General features: G+C 36.6%; 1 pseudogene; it reads right to left on the bottom strand.

The window, feature by feature from the left end:
• Positions 1 to 1,238: 1,238 nt before the first annotated feature.
• Positions 1,239 to 13,689, bottom strand: LOC141561913 (pleiotropic regulator 1-like; annotated as a pseudogene).
• Between the last annotated feature and the right edge of the window lie 4,278 nt (positions 13,690 to 17,967).

Raw genomic sequence — 17,967 nt, 5'->3', positions numbered from 1 at the left:
ATAATTTACACAGTAAAAATACATAATTTGCCCCCAAAATGATAGTAACATAAAGAAAAATAACATTGAAAGACATCAGAAATCTGATCAGTTCAATACTTTATGTATATTCCATGCATGTATACAATATATATGCATATGTGCATATATATATACATGTGTGTATACATATGTGTATATACATACATTCCATTGAAAAATTAAAGCAGCACTAAGACTTATGGAACAATGTTATGTATCTATATGTATGTATGTGTTCATATATATGTGTGTGTGTGTGTGTGTGTCGTGTGTGTGTGTGTGTCTGTATGTTAATATATAGTTAATGCAGGATTGGATGATAATTCCAAATGAGTTCATGTTTGTCTATAGCAAAAATTCCCTCATTTTTGCTGCCATTATGACACTACAGAATTTGTTGATTTTCATGATTAGAGAGAACTGCTCATGTGCAACAAAGGCCTGGCCATTCCCTTCCCAAAGCCAAAGCTGACAGCTGAAACAGCATTTAAAGCACATCTTGGATAAATGTTCAAAAGCATGCCCTTAGGGCAATTTCCTGTTTTACTGGAAAATCTACTTTCCTAGTGTTTGATAAAATAGTATGAACAGTGGAAGCTTAATACTGCAAGGCATGTTCTATGAACCATTTGACAGATTATCTGATGAAATCCACTCTATTCCTAGTTTAAATAGACCACATTTCCCCCACTGAGGAAGCCCAGTCTGAATGGTTCAGTAGCCTTGAGGCTGATCTTGTTCAGGTCTTATATTAACTGATGTTTCATTGACATTTCCCAGCAGTTGAACCCCAAAATACACACCAAGATTACCCCTTCTTTCATAATTCATTCTTTTTTAAATGATGGTTGTTTCTCTAGAGAAATGTTTTAGTTAAACTATTAATACATTCAGTGGCCCAAAAAAAGGTTGGAGTGACCTCATTTCTTAACCTGATTGCAGTACACTGAGCATTTTCTAAAACTACTCCACCAAGCTCATTATTAGAATAGCTTCATCATCTTAGAACATTTTATCAAGTTTAGAAGGCTTACCTTTTGTCTCTATGACCTTTTTTTTATTTTTTAAGGAGAAGCAAGTTTATTGTAAAATGTGATGAAGCAATAATGACTTCTGCTAAATTTCTGCTTCATAGTGTTATATAGAAGATAATGTAACTGAATAAACTTATAAACACCAAACTACAACAATGATCCAATTAGGTAGACTTCACCACCTTAAAATCTTTTCTTGATCATTTCTGGTTTCCAGATGACTGAATAAGTTTCTTCATTCCTGAGCTGATCTGAATCATCTTCTCTGTATACTTTAATAGTTTTACTAACTTCTGCAGTGAGTAATAGACTCCCAAATTGGTCAAAAGCACAAACAAATATTCCTGATTCACTACCCAAAGATCCAGACTGCACAGTTGCATGTACTCTTTGGAAATTATATCCAGTTCTCCAGTCCTAAAGATGAATGGTGCCATTATCTCCTCCAGATGCCAGTACTCCATCTGAATTCACAGCTAATGTATTCATTATAGCCTCATAGCATTATAACCAGAAAGGTTTTGAAAGAAGTTCCATCAAGGAACTTCCACTGTTTCATTTTTCTGAAGAACTAGATGCAAATATGTAATGTCTTAGATGTAAAACCACTGCTCTCATAGATTTGTTTGTGTGTGTGATTTGTTAATATGACTCATGTTTTTTCAGCTATTAAGTCCCATAATTTTATGAGTGTAGCTTGACACTTCACTACAGTCATTGCATTTGTATGTGCCACCAATGTGTGCATATTGATTTGAGTTTTCAGATGAAGCCTTACTATAAGTGACAAGCACATCCATTGTTAGGTGCAAATCTAAACCATATACAGCCCTTAGATATCCTTGATAACATATCTTTACCTTATTGGACTTACCTTGGATTTCCCGGTAGGAGGCTTCTCAGTCAGGGACACAGATACACCTGGAAATTAGACTCTAAGAAGAGATTTCTCCTGCCTCTATGATTAAAAGATGAATTCCAAACCCTTTTTAAGGAAAGAGCTCAACTTAAATATTTCCTCATTTCTAACTTAGCTGTAATGCTTTGGGACTTTTCTGACTGGATTTTCCATCATTTTCTCACATCAGATATCTTGTTTCCCTCCTCACATCTCACTTTTTAGCTTCTTTTTGTCTTTTGTCTCTCCCCACCCCTATTAGATTGTAAACTCCTTGAGAGAAAGCACTGTCTTTCCTTTTTTGTATCCCCATCTCCAATGCTTAGTATATTACCTGGAATATAGTAGATACTTATTAAATATTTACCAACAATTGAATATTGAGGTTTATAAAAAAACATTAATGAAAAAGGATCATAGAGAAAAGATAAAAGGGAGAATCAGCCCAGTTCTGAGATAAACTTTTTTTTTTCTTCTACAGTGTAGGACAAAAATTATTCTGACTTTCAGAATGGGGATGTCAAGATGTACCTAATCACTCTTCTCTTGTCCTCACAGTGAGGAGACTGCAAAAGAAAGCTCTGCTCAATAAATGAAATAAAATAATCTCTTTTCAATATTTTATCAATTAGTGTTAGCTTAATAGGCTTTTTTGCTTCTCACAACAAGCCCTGAGTAAGGTAATCTGGTTCTAACTTACTATATATTCAGGAAAAAGTTACTTGATCTCTCTGGGCCTTGATATGGACAACTTTTTTTTCCCTGAAATTTATTTAAAGAAACAGAATAAGAAAAAAGAAAAACAGCAAAAGAATACAAAAGAAAATGAAACAAAACAAAACAAAAGAGAACATTATCATGTGCCCAGCAGAACATCAGAGAGGTTTCAAAATATATAGCAATAAATACCAGTTCAAGAAAAAAATATATATATATATATATATATTAATAGAAGAAATTATATTCATGAATATCCATCTTTTCTTTACTTCCTTGTAAATTGTTCTTTTGTTCTTTGCTGTGCACCTTTTCTGTTTTATTGTTTTCCCCCATTCCATATCCCTCAACACGCCCAAGCAAGCTATAGTTAAGAAAGGATATATTTATGTATATATATATATATATATATATATATATATATATATATATATATATATATATATATATATACATATGTAGACAAATACACACAGATACATACACACATATCTTTCCTATCCCTGCTGATCCTTTGCTTTAATTCTGCTCCTAACTTGCCTTCCTGTTACTTTAACCTCCCCTAAGCCATGGATCCCTCCCTCACTCTTTACTTCCATGTCTACCCATCCCTTTCCCCTTATTTCTTTACAGATTTTGTAGGGTGCTATACTCTTCATGGTATATATGTAGTGTTGCCTATTTAACTCATTTCCAATGTGAGTAGATTTTCAGAACTATGAGTCCTACTCCCCCTTTTAATGCCTCTGTATCTATTTTTCTTCTAGACAGCATTTGTATGCCATAATTACTATTTTTATCTTAACTCTGCTCCAATCTTTTGACCTATTATATTGTTGATGTCCATTTTAAACATATGCTATAAATTTCCCATGTAAAACACAAAAAAAAAAACCAATTTATCTATGTTGAGTTCCTTGAAAATGATCTTTGATATTGACTCTTATATGTTGAGTTTGAGTTTGGTTGACAGCAAGTCCTGGAAATCTGCAAGTTCATTGAATGTCCATTTTTTTCTCATTCAATATGATAGATAATTATCCTGGATATGATATTTTTGGCCATAAGTCTAGTTCTTTTGATTGTCAGCCAATATGATTCCAGGATCTGTGGTCTCTTAATGTGGCTGCTGAAGTTCTGCACAATTCTAACTGTAGTTCCAGTGTATTTGGATTGGTTTTTCTTGTTTCTTCCAAAATGTTCTCTTTGATCTGGAGTTTTAAATTTTGGCAATAATATTCCTATGTGTTTTCCACATAGGATCTCATTGAGGTGGTAATCAGTGGATCTTTTTTACTATTTCTACTTTCCCCTCATGTTCTATCACTCCAGGACAATTTTCTTGGATTACTTCTTGCATCATTGTGTTAAGGTCCTTTTTTTGGTTACAGCTTTCAGGCAGTTTAATTATTCTTATATTTTCTCACCTTGATTTGTTCTCCAGATCTGTCATTTTTCTTATGAGATGTTTCACATTCTCTTCTACTTTTTTCATTCTTTATAATTTGCTTTGTTATTTCTTGGTCTCTCATAGCTTCACTGGCTTCCCCTTGCCCAGTTCTAATTTTCAAAGAATTATTTTCATTTTTGAGACTGTTTATCTCTTTTTGTAGTTGGTTAATTTTTTTCCCAAAACATTTTCTTGTTTTTCTTGGATGGTTTTTATTTTTTCCTCAGTGTCCCTCATTTGACTTCTAAATTCTTTTTTGAGTTTTATAAATTCTCTCTGGACAGGGAGCCATTTCACATTACTCTTTGAAGTTGAATGGGACTGATTAGATGAAGTATTTGTCAGTATTGAGTTACATAATCCCTGTTCCCAAAGGGAGGAGGGGGAAAGGGGTTCCATATGATCTCTGCAGGGATGAACTTTGAATCCTGGGATACAGGACATTGCAGGATGTGACATGTGGCCTGTGGGAGGCAGCCAACATTGGTGACCATTGGTCAAGGATGGTTATGTCCTTTTAGTCTATTCAATGAGAAGACTCAGGTCTTTTGCTTTTAAATCGTGGACAAGGCAGAAGCTGGACAGGTTCTAGGAGCACAGAGCAGAGTTGGGATGGCTCCCAGGTGTGTCTGTGCCTGCAGGGATTAAATAAATGCTTTCTCTTTGTACCTGAAGATGTTTCTGAATAGTTAATTGGGAAGGGGGTTTTGCACCAGTCCTACACAGAGTGGAAGCTTTTTTACTTTAATGCCCTCCTCTGAAGATGAACCCTAGTCTTCCATATCCCATAGTATGTTTCTTTAGTGGGATTCTTTCTTCTTTGCCAGCTCATTTTTGTGGGGTTTTTTTTGTTTTGTTTTGTTTTGTTTTGTTTAATAAGAGGTATTAGTGTAAGCATCTTTAATCCAGGGGTAGAAAGGATGGAAGCTCTGGCTTCTAAGAACTTTTCATAGCTCTCTCCTATGACCAGGAACCCCAAACCAAAAGGTCCTCAAAAGCAAGTGCCCACAGCAGTAGTGCCCCTGCCCCACTGCTTCTGCACTCACTGGGTGCTGGTTCCTTCTCCCCCTGGGCCAGCTCTCTGGCGTTCCCAATGAGCTTTACTCAATCTTCCCAGACTCAGACTCAGATTTGACAAATTGTCCAGGAGATAAAAGTTTTTGTGATTTCTAGCCATGGTTTTAGCCACACCCAGCTTGCCCTGGGGATCCCCATTTGATATTTCTATGGAGCTAACCCAGAGCTTATTTGCTTGCACTTCACATGGGTTAATCCTGGCCCTGGTTTTTTTTTTTTTTCTTCAGATCTTCTCCAGGTATATCAGGAAGACTTCTGTTCTACCCTAAGAGTTGATTTTTCACAAGTCTTTGTTCACTCTGAGGTGCAAATTTGTTCTATTTGTGGGGGAAATTGGAAGAGCATAAAATGTACCAATCTACTCTGCCATCTTCCCAGAATCCTGCCTCTATGAACAACTTTAAATATGCATAATACCTATGCTGTCATGGAAATCAAGGATCTATCTCTTGCTTAATTACATTCAGATGAGATAAATACCAAGAGTTAATATTCCCCCACATGCCTTAGTTGTTAAAATAACCTAAATGGTCAGAATACAAGAATATCACTCAAAATAAGAATGTTTGGATGGGTCTATTTTCAGTTTATGTGTCTCTTTCATTCACAATATACTAATGTTACTCTCTTATTGTGAGAAATGGATGGGCATTTGTTTGGTTTCCAAAGTTGTGAAGGTTGAATTGGAGAAATAGGACTTGAATTAAAGGACTGAAATCCACAGACATCGGTGGTGATATCTCCCCCAAAGAGAAGTATCTCCCCCAAAAGAATATAAAAATGTAGCTCCTTAGGAGCAGGGACTGAGTTTTGTGATGGGGGTAATGGCCTGAGATTTGAAAAGAACCTTTTGTTCTTTGCCCTTTGATTTCCACTGTTAAAGTCCCCTCAGTACATTCACATTCTTGCACCACACCTACCCTTGTGACTCAAGATAAGTGAAGAGCAAAGCTACAAGTTTCCCTCAAAAATACTGCTTACTCAGATGTTACTCCCTCCCTGGACCCCCTCCCTGATGAAGCAAATCCTTTATTTTGAGCTCTTTTTTTTTTTTTTTTTTTTTTTTTTTTTTTGCTGGGGAAAGTTCCTGTGTAGGCTCCAAAGTTACAGCCAATGTAAGGAAGAGCCAGAGGGTGGGTGAGGACTCTGCTTTAGGGTCTATGTAAATTTTCTGAGAACTGCTCACCTTTGCATTCCCTTGCTGACATTTTTGTTCACATTGGGTATATTCTTTCTCATGAGAAAACAACAAATTCCTTTTTTCCCTTTCTTAAGACAAGGCTCTGATTAATTGAGGAAGAAGGGGGGCAGTGACTCTCACCACACACTCATTAATTCTTATTTTTCTTCTGCTGTCTTTTTCCTCTTCAGTCTCTCTGTCTTTTTTTTTTCTTTTCTCTAACCTTCTTTTTTTTCCTTTCCTTTCCATTTTTTCCTTAATTGGTCACAAAACAGAACTGAAATATGTTTTATTATTGTTCAATTTATTGATTATTGCACTTATTAGTGCCTTCTTTTTAAATATAATCAAAATGATGTATATTTATTTTGAAAATGTAAGTTCTTTTTTGATTGTGAGGTCCTTGTTTGATTTTCTTCCATACTCACCAGTCCTATAGTTCAATTGTCTTTAATGATGAGATGTGAGAAAATTGCAATGAATAAGAAAAACTAAGGCTACCTGGCCTTTGGAGTACAACAAATAATGCTGGCCAACAAAGTTGTCTTGTTCAGTAATTGTAGAACTCAAAGTAGGGAATTTCCTCACAACTACCACTCCTCAATTGTACCTCTAAATATAATATTAACATATTAACCTAATCTTTGTTTCTCTTTTCTATAAAATTATCTCCTTGATTCTGACTCTGCTAAATTCCCTAGGAAATTGATCCATTGTCAAGCAATATAATTTCTTCTTGCTTTTTGCTAGCTTCTCTTGGAACTTTAGTCCATTTCAGTTGGCATCCAATTATAATTAATCTTTGCCCCTTAATTTGGAGACTGTGCAAATTTTTTCACCAAACCTATGATACCGACCAAGGGAACCTAATCTTGTTGGGTTGTCTTTCACTTGAACATTTCTGGTGCCCAAACATGGGTCCCCCCAAATTTTCTGACCTCCCTGTTAATATAAACCTATTTCATCCTATAGCTGGGGGAATATCCCAAGCTCCTAAGAAAGCTTGTCTGGATCATCTGAGTTCCTCACTGCATATTTTCTTTGATTGAGGACAACTGGACTTGGAATATCTCTTGTCATTTTTTGACAAAGTTTCTTCTTGTTAAGGAACATTTGCCAATTTTTCACCTTTCCTGAGAGGCCAAAGTATTTGAGACACTGTAGGACTAGGAATTCTAAGGCTTGTGGCAAGGATGGGACAGTTCTCCCTAAATTTATTGGAGGGTATCCTTTCTACTTATCCCTTGGATCCTCATCTCTTAATCTGGAGTTTGAAACCTCCTGGTGCCAGCTCCTTAGTCCCTCCCATACTAGGAGTGATATCCCTCTTTCTCTTCCTCAAGATCCTGATTCAACCACCCCTTCTAAACTCTGACCACAGAGAAAAGTAGCTTTCTTTTTGTTGTTTTCATTGTTGTTAGCAGACTCTCAGAATGGAATAGTCAGATTGCATGTGCCTTTTTCAATGTCAGCCTTTCCCAGATTAAGGGAAAAGTAGTCCCTAGCAATGAAGACCCCACTGGATATGTTGAGGGCTTTAAAGCTATCTTCCTCCAATTTGATCTTACCTGGGGAGATGATAACATCATTATCTCCTCTTGGTGCACCATAGAGGAGAAAAAGAGAATTTGGGATCTGGCCCAAAAGTTTGGGGATGATATGGCTAAATCCTCCTCCTCTATCCCCAGGGGCTATATTCTCAGACTTTGGGTAGGATTATCAGGAAGGAAACAGGGATCATTTTCTAATCTGTCTCATTGAAGGAATCAAGAAAGAAACAGGTTAAGGAGCTCAGGAAAATCCTGTCCTTTTCAGGGGCACCTGGTACAGGCTCTAAAGAAATACACTAAGCTGGATTCCATTTCTCCAAAGGGGACACTGTCTTCAGCATGTATTTCATTAATAAGTCTATCCAAAAGTTAGCCATGGTCCTCAAACTCCTCAGACACAGGCTTTAGAATTTTCAATAATAAGATACAACTGCGGCAGAGGAAGAAGATTGAAGAGCCAGGAGATCAGAGAAAAGGCTCAAATTTTAGCTGTTGATATATCCAAGAACCATGTAGGTTCGTGCCTCAGATGCCATGGCCTGGGCCATTTGTCTCACAACTGTCTTCAGAAGAAATTCCCACACAGAAAGAGAGACTGCTCACAGGGAAGTTGAGCCACCTCTATCCAATGCTCTATCCTCTGGCCTCCTCAGGACCAAGAGCAATGGTACCCTGGATTTGGACAGGCTCTCCCTCTTACTCCACCACCGCCAACTCCATGGATGTGGCAAAAAAAAAAGCCATTGAATTTCTCTTTGACTTTATGGGAGCCTTGTGTTCTGTCCTGCCCTGGAGCTTCACCCACCCCTCCTCTCTTAGGTTGAGGGGAATTAAAGGAAAATGTATAAACTGTTTTGAGACCTCTTTGTCTTGTCAGTTTGATGACCTGCTATTCAAACACCCTTTTTTAAAAATCATTACTTTCTGCCCTACTCCTTTGTTGGGATGTGACATTGGGGACCCAACTTTCTAAGACTTCTGGGTACACTTTTTGTGCTTCTCTCAAAGCCCTCCCATATTCCATCTGAAATCTGGGAGGAAGTGGATTCCTCTGTTTGAAACCCAGGACTCTCTGGGCAGGCTACTCTCGCCACCCTAGCTATAATGCACCTCTGGGATCCAGCATGTTCCCTCATAAGTGCCAGTACCCAGTGAAGCCAGAGGCCAGAGAGGGATTGCAGTCCCTGATTGAAAAATTTTAGTTCTTTATAGGTCCTTTAAAGGATCCTTTATATCCTTTAGATATTGAAAAAGGCTTTCTTTTGTATAATACTGCATAACTTTCTAGGCTTCGAAGATATAAAGTTTCTTTGTCTAAGGTCCACATTGCCTGTCAGGCTGTTAAGTATCTGGGTCATGAATTAGCTCCTACCTCCCATTCACTCCCAGAGGAGAGGAAGCAGGTGATCTTGTCACTCCCTGAACCTGCCTCAAAGAAAGCTAAACTGACCTCTGCCCCATTGTTAGCACTGCCTGATTTAAATGGGAAAAGGAAGGCAGATTCTCTGTGATGAGCTTCAGTAGCACCTTGGTGGCTAAGTCACACACCCAGACCTCTGCCCAGCAGACCAAACTCATTGCCCTCACCTGAACTTTAGAATTAGAGAAAGTGAACTTCTATACTGCAAATATGCTTTTCAAATCTTGTATGCTCATGAGGCTATATGGGAAAAAGGGGGATTTTGATAAACATTCCTCCATTAAGTATGCAATGGAAATTCTACAATTACTGCAAGCTATTCATGGACATAGAGAGGTCTCTGTTATGTTTTGTAAAGGACACCAAAAGGGGGGCTCACTTCAGGCCAGGAGAATCAGGCTTGCAGGTTCAGCTGCCCATGCTGCCACCACAGTGCCCTTGATGGCACCTTTGATTCCCAACTCACTGACTCCTACTCTCTCTTATATACCTTCCAGGAGCAAGCCTTTGCTAAAGAAAGGGAATACACCCTTTCTTCTTGGTGGTTTCAAACACTCTCAATCCAACTTCTAATCCCAGAGGCCAGCCAGTGGAAATTTATTTTTGGTTTAAACCAAGATACTCACTTGGGAAAAAATGCCCTTGGAAATCCCAATCCCTTGGGAAACCCAAATCCCATGGTCAACCAATTGGACAGCTCCCCCTTATCCTAGCTTTCTTTTTTTGTTGTTGAGCTTATCCTCCACTTTCTCTAAAATAATTGTCTTCTTTTCCACTACTAGTGAGCTTTGTATCTTCCAGACTCTAGGCCATGAACTTCCCAACCTGAATACCACCAGCTATCTAATCCTAAAATTCAATACTCTCTGGATGCTGTTGCCTCCATCTTCAAATCTCCCTTCCAGAGTCTGGCTCAGCTAGGCAGGGTCAGCTCTATATCCTTTGTCAGTTGAAACAGCTACAGGAGACCTTATTTCTTTTGCCCCAAATGAATTTGGGTTTTGATTGCTTGAAGGAGGAATGATGAATGTGTGAGAAAGTTTCAATTCTTAATAAGCACTAAGGCTACCTTAGTGCCACGAAATATGCTGGCCAACAAGCTGTCTTAGTCAGTAAACTGTAGAACTCAATGATGGGAACTACCACACCCCTACCACACCTCAATTGTACCTCTAAACCATAATAGTAACGTATCAACCTAATCTTTGTTTCTCTTTTCTATAAAATTATCTCCTTGATTCTGACTCTTGGCTAAATTCCCTAGGAAATTAGTCCATGGTCAAGTAGCATAATTTCTTGTTACTGTTGACTTTTTTAGATTCCCTTGGAACTTTAGTCCCCTTCAATTGGAGTCATAATTATTATAAATCTTTGCCCATTAACTTGGAGACTAATTGAATGTGGGAATTATTTCACCAAACCCAGAACACCAACCAGAGACTTATATTCTTATTTTGGCTACAGCAGAACTAAACCACCTTGGCAAAGAAAGTTTAGAAAAATATCCAATGAAATGTTTATCTCAAGGGCATTCAATAATTTTTATTATTTTTTTTGCTAAGGCATTTGGGGTTATTTGACTTGCCCAGAGTCACACAGCTAGCAATAACTTTTTTAGATAAAGAATGACAAATAGAAGAAAAGGGGAAGATAATTTGCAAAAAATGTAAATTCTAAACCAAAATTCAGTGAATTCAGAGGAAACTGAAGATACTGTGACCAATGAAACTACTATATCAACTTCAGGCATCAGCCCTATTCAGTCTTTTGAACTAGCTACATCAAATGATCAAAAAACAAAAGTAAAACAAGCAAGAAAATGTGAGCCAAGAAACATTTGGAAATTTTGAAGACTCAAAGTATGCCAGAGTAGGGAAAGAAAAAAAAATGGAGCCAGTCTCACTTCTAAGTCACTCTCACTAGAATACAAGTCGAACAACATATATAAGCAAAAAGTTATACAAAATATACTAGGTCTTAATCAGCTTTTGAAAGCTTTCCTGCAATTAGATTAAAAAGAACAGCAAAAATTAGAGTTGATGAACATCTAGCACCTAAGAAAACTGTACTTTTTTAAAGAAGGAAGTAAGATTGATTTGGAAAATCAAAGGTTGTTAAAAGAATTGTTTAAGCAGACTGGAAAAAACTAAGAACTAACAGTACCATTCTTAAGGAATCTGCTGTTCTACTACCAAAGTTGTACTACAGTGCTCTCAACAGAAAGAAAGAAGGCAAAGAATTGGGAAAGAGAACTTGACTTCAAGGCTTGAAGCCATGAAATCAACAGTTGATATGAAAGACACAGAATAATTGTTGGTCCATCATCATCATTTGGGCTACTAAAATGCATCCCCACTCTCCAGATGATTGAGGTCTATGCTTAGTTAATTTAATTGACTAAAAGGAGCTTTCAGGGTCATCTTGCTATAAATACACTCAGCTGAAAAAGTGAGAGATTACTTGCTGATACATCCAGTGGCCCTCTACTGAAAACTAATCCCACCAATGTTTGATCTGCTTGGTTCTATAACAAGCAAACAAAAGAACAACAAAAACCATTTTATTGTGAACATTGTTATTTAGATTTCTATTGAATCGTGTAGATTAATGTAATTCTCTGTGTGAAAATCTGTAATCTTATTTTAAGTGATGAAAATATACATGTGTTTTAGTTTATTGGGAAAAAAGAAATTACTATATATTGTTTCTTTCTGCTTCATGAAATGATACTACTCATAATAATCCAAAATCTTTTAAAAAATATTCTACAAAATAAATTATAGTACAGTACTGCATTTGCAGTAATGTATCACTATTTGACATATAAGTTAATTGTTTGATGACTTAATATGTCCTGGGTTATTTTGGTTTCTTTGTTGTACCAATTGAGCAGTTCTCATTTTTTCCCACACTCACGTTACAAAAAAAAAAAGACACTAGGCAACTTAAAGACAAGATCAGTCATGGGTATTTATAAAATACAATATTAAAAGTCCAGTGAATATAATAAAAAAAACACCTGATTAAATAGGAGTAAATCAGGTAAAGGACAACATTTCCTACTTTTAGGTTTTCCTTTGGATTTATTTCCAGTCACTTATGAGTAACTTTAATTAATTGAAACCAAGAAGCTTCTGCACAGATAAAATTAATAAAAACCCAGTGTAAGAAGGAAAGCGGTTGAAAAGGGGAAAAAAAGTTGTGTCAACTATCTCTTTGTTATACATAAACTATCTGCTTGTCTATCCTTCTGTTTGTGTGTGTGTGTGTGTCTGTGTCTGTGTATGGGTGTATGTACTCATCTGTTCCCCAATAGATAAGTGGTCAAATGATATGAACAGTTCTCAAAACAAGAATTGCAAAGTATTCACAACTACATGAAAGGACATTCCCAAATCACTAAATGCAAAATCAAAGCACTCCTGAAATTTCACCTTACACCTGTAATTGGCAAAAAATGAATTTTTAAAAATGGCAAAAAGTCAATATTGGAAAGGTTGAGGATGATAAGTACACTTACACATTGTTGGTGGAGGTGTGAAATAACACAATTATTGGGGGAAAAATTTTGGAATTATGAAAATAAAGTAACCAAAAAATCCATTACCTTTGAACCAAACACTTTTTTACTGTACTTTTATCACAAAGAAGCCATTGATAAGAAAGTCCCCAAATCTTTCAAAATATTTATTATAGCACAAAATAGATATCCATCATTTGGGGAATGACTAAACAAATTGTGGTACATGAATATAACTGTGCTGTAAAAAAATGATGTGTGTGATAAATACATGGAAAAATCTATATGGACAGATGCAGAGTAAAGAAAGCAGAGAGAAGAAAGAATGCAAATGGAAAGAACTACCCACCAAAAAAGTATATTAAAAAGTTAATGTAATAAAGTTATAAACATCCAACAAATGAAGAAATATAAGAGGACACCCTAATACTCCTCCCACCTTTATGGAGGTTAGAGTTCCATCAATGTTAACATTAGCATATATATTTTGGACTTTTTCAAAATATTTATCACTTTTCTGATTCTGCTTTTCCTATAGGATGACTCTCTGGGTGAGAAAGAGAGAGAATTGGTATAACTATGATGATTTGGTAAACAGAATGTATCATTAAAAATGTATTTTTAAATGTATAAGAAATAGGGGTTTTGTGTAATTTCTAAGTTTTTAGCACCAATTATTTATTCTTCCTAAACTTTGTTTTCCAATATATTTCTCTGTCACTCTTTCTTATCTTTTTGTCAAGGAGACTTTTAAATATATGTTGATTTGATTTGGAGGGTCTTCTTACTAATTTCTCTTAGAATTGTTTTTACCAACTTCATCGCCAACAGCAAGTGGTGTGACTGCAGCTTATACTGTCCTGGCTCCCACATTAATATTACAAGGGTTATGGAACCATTGTAATGCGCAGGAGGAGAAGCAGTAGCAGCTGTGGGAGCTTAGATGAGTTAGGAGGTGGTGGTGGCAATGGCAGCGGAGTCTCCTGGCAGCCTGCGCCTGGGTGGTGGCCAGAACCCTGGACAGTGGAAGCTGCAGGAATAGCATCTTACTCTTCCCTTCATCCCGGTTCCCCAAGGAAGCTTGGATTTGCTTGGAAAGGGGCGGGGGAGAATAAAGGTCACAGTTCCTCTCTAAAAGTGAGCTCTAGAAGGGAGAAGTCTGAATGAGTTGGGCTGGACTGGCTCCACTTCTGAAAACTCACTTGCTCCTCTAGGGAAATGGATGGAGAAAGATGGTTAGGCTGTGGACTCCCTCATGGGAAAAATTATTCATCTCCACTTGTCATGCCTTTTGGAACAAATTAATGACAATTATCAAGATACCACTGTACTTGTAAATCCCCATATCTTGTTTTCAATCTTTTTTTTCAAGAAGTGTGTATGTCTTTTTTTTTTTTTAATTAGAGGAAGTTGTTATCCTCTAAATATTATTTATAGTTTCCCCCTCCAGAACATCTAGGGGTGACCTTAGACATGAAACAAACTTGAGGGTTAAGTCATTTTCCCCCAGGGCTCTAGGGTTAGAATTGGTATTTTTTATATTTTTGAATTTTTTATTTTTAGTTTATGGGATAAAATAAGCCTTTCCATAACAGTACAATTTTTAAAAAATTGATTGTACATGAAACTGCAAATCTACTATACACAACTTGTTGTTCTATTCAAATATATAACAAAATTTTCATGTGAATTTCTTTTTTTCTTCCCTCTCCCATCAGACAGCTCCCATTAGTTACAAATAGCCGTGTGTGTGTGTGTGTGTGTGTGTGTGTGTGTGTGTGTGTGTGTGTGTGTGTAAAGTATTCTGTATATCTATTGATCAGTTCCTTCTCTGGATGTAGATAGCATTTTTCTTCATATATCCTTTATAGCTTTTTTTTTCTATAATAGTACAGTAAAAGATGATTGTACATGAACCTGCAAATCTACTAAACATAACTTGCTATTCCTTTCAAATATATAACAAATATAAGCTTAGAATTTACAGAGCCGTTAAGTATAAGAAAAGGAGCTTAATTCCTTTTATCATAGGCGAGGTTCCTTCAGGACTGACCCCAATCTCTACATATTGCTGTCCAAAGAGAAAGAAGGTACACTTGAAGTCCTGGGCTCAACAGCTGTAGAAAGTTCTCTTGTTATATTAAAGATCAATGATGATCAAAAATATTAATCTAAGTACTTTCTGGCCCTTCTACCCTCATTTTGTTACCCACTACTACAGAAGGGAAAGGGGAACACACAAAGATTGAAGATCATTTTTAACATTTTTCCTTTATTTTATGGATTGCTGGCAAAATAATAATAATAATCAGGTGGCCACAGTGCTGGAAATATGTCTCTCTATAGTTATCTAGCTTGGTCTTTGGGGAAAAAAAAACAGTGCAATTTTTGGTAATTACATATAATAAAATATCCTTTATAAACCATTAGCATAGCACTTCATGAAAAGTTGTTGGCAGCTATTTTGTTTCACCTGTGTGTTTCACCTATGTTCTCCTCCTATATGCTAGATACTACCTATATAAAACCTGTATGCTCCTATAGATTACCTATATAACTTTGGTCAGGTCAGGCTTCCCTCTTTGGCCTTCAGTTTTCAAGGGAGAGGATCTCTAATTTCCCTTCCATATCCAAGTACTTCCTTGAATATACTTCAGATGTTGCAAAAGAAAAAAAAATTATACAGAAAACACCCAAACAATCTACCAAAATATAATGCAGCACATAAAAATATCGTGCAACTTGTAAGAAGAAAAGGACAGGGGTAAAGATGTATGCGTGACACTTCCTTTCTCCTCCTGTGTTCAAAGCATTGCTTTGCTTTTCTTTTTAAAGGATTTCTTTTCACTTTTTGATTCTCTGCAGAAAGGCTAGGCCCCTACACTGTTTCATCTCTGACTTCTGTAGACTAAGAATGTGATTTCTAGAAATAGATTTATTATAACAAAATTCCACAGTAACAAGGCAATTTGGAGAGCCTGTGGATTTTACCTCTCCTGTGCCCTGGCTATTATTTTTCATTTCTTTCAAGCTCTTCAGTTTCTTATTTGGTATTCCAGACTTTCAAAGATGAAAAGCATTTCAAATGACTATTGAAGGGTAAGGTCCCTTCACCTTATTTAAGTGAGCAACAGAGAACAAAAAAGAGATTACCTAAGGTAGATTTTGCCAGCAATGGTGAAAACATGCACCATTTAGTTCTGATGTGTGATAAGAAATATATCAGAAAGAAGAAAACAGGAAGGAAGGTGATGAAGAAACACATTAGCACCCCAAAGAGATAAAGGTTGCTTATTCTTTGAAAGGGATATGGCAATATCTCATTATTTTTTATGAATTGCTACCCACTTCCAAACCCCAAACTTAAAGATGCTCTCTTGAGCTAACCCCCCAAAGAACTTAAAGCTAAGTTTCATTAGCTCAATGCTAATCAAGCATTGAAATCAAGCTCAATAAGAACTGGTAGGATGTGCTTATTTTGTAGAGAAGACGCCTGAGAGAACTTCTTCCCTCCAGGTGTTTACAGTTTAGCTAGAAAGGTGAGACATATACAAAAAAAATGAAGAAATTATAGGGCAATGGAAATATGGATTCGGAAAGCATTATAAGACACACAGAGAGGGGAGCTGAGTTCTAATACCAGCTAGGGTCATTTTCTTTTTTTTTTTTTTAATTAATTTTATAATTATAAAAAATTTTTGATAGTACATATGCATGAGTATTTTTATAACATTATCCCTTATATTCATTTTTCTAAATTTTCCCCTCCCTCCCTCAACTCCCTCCCCTAGATGAAAGACAATTAGGGTTATTTTTTTACCTGTATGACCTTGAAAAGATGACTTCATTTTTCCAGATCATTTCAAGTAAGACATTCTATTCCCTGTTGTATAGCACAATCTTGTCTCTATCTCTTTCTCACAATATTGCATCCTTCTATACTATAATTTTTTTAAAAACTAATTTGATAGAGGCATTCTATTTTTTGTAATGTTTTTAACCATAAAAACTATATCCAATAGTTCTCTTAATGCAATTGCCCACTGATGCCTAACACATATAAAGTAGAGGAGCTCCTCTGGTCATGTTCATGGAGACTGTAATTATGAACTCTATCCTTGGGGAAAACATCTCAGGGGAGGGATGACTGTGGCTCATGGATATAGTCATAAAGGGAGATAGAGTGCCCCATCCCAGATGATCTACTATTGTGAGAAATGGTAGGGGGCAAGTATGTCTAGAAATGGGTACCAATGCCCACTGGACTTGGCAATGTTGGCAAAGAGTCAGTTGAAGGAGTGAAATATACATTATTAATTAGTGGAAGACCTCACGGTTCCAGGATAGCTGTTTCTGTACTGCTGCTGGGAAGAAACATGCCCACATCCCACTTATTTGTCCCCCATCTATCTTATGGCCCTGGAGCTCACCATTCTATGTAGGAACATGCTGTATTTTTTGTATTTTTTGGTATATTCCAGAAGTATACTTTGCTTCCTGCTTGGTAAAGAATCATTGCAAATGGGGTTTGCTCTCCATAGCAAAGCAGAATATTCCAAACACTAGAAAGACAGAACTCTTTGACCTCAGCATGGAAGGGACAGGCAAAAATCATACTCTCACTTTTTACCCCAATGCCAGTTACAGAACTACAAAGATATAACCTATATCACTTACCATCACAGGAAAGTTCATAGCAAAGTACAACTCAAATATTTTCCTCAGAAGTATCCTGAAGGCCAAAACAGAGCAAAGAGACTATCATCTGGTGATATTTTGTACTATTGGATACCTTACCAATGGAGCTCTTTTCATCAGCTTTCCCATTTTGTATGCTCATGAAAAAAGGTGCTATTTTCCCTCAATAAATTCTGAAAACAGAGTCTGGTATAGAAGCAGTAAGTCTCACTTATTTCCTAATTTAGGGAAAATAGAGAGAGAGAGAGAGTTCAAGATAAGGAACAATCAAGATAGGAGATCAGTTCAAAAGTCAATAGGCCTTGAGACTGCTGTTCCCTCTTGAGAAAGCTTCAGTGAGATAAACATGTCAGCTTCTGGGTCTCAATATTTTATGTTTTGTTGGTCATTGATTTTCATTGG

Source organism: Sminthopsis crassicaudata, chromosome 3, assembly GCF_048593235.1.
Source record: "Sminthopsis crassicaudata isolate SCR6 chromosome 3, ASM4859323v1, whole genome shotgun sequence".
In the NCBI taxonomy this organism is placed as follows: Eukaryota; Metazoa; Chordata; class Mammalia; order Dasyuromorphia; family Dasyuridae; genus Sminthopsis; species Sminthopsis crassicaudata.
This window is presented reverse-complemented; position numbering and strand designations above follow the sequence as displayed.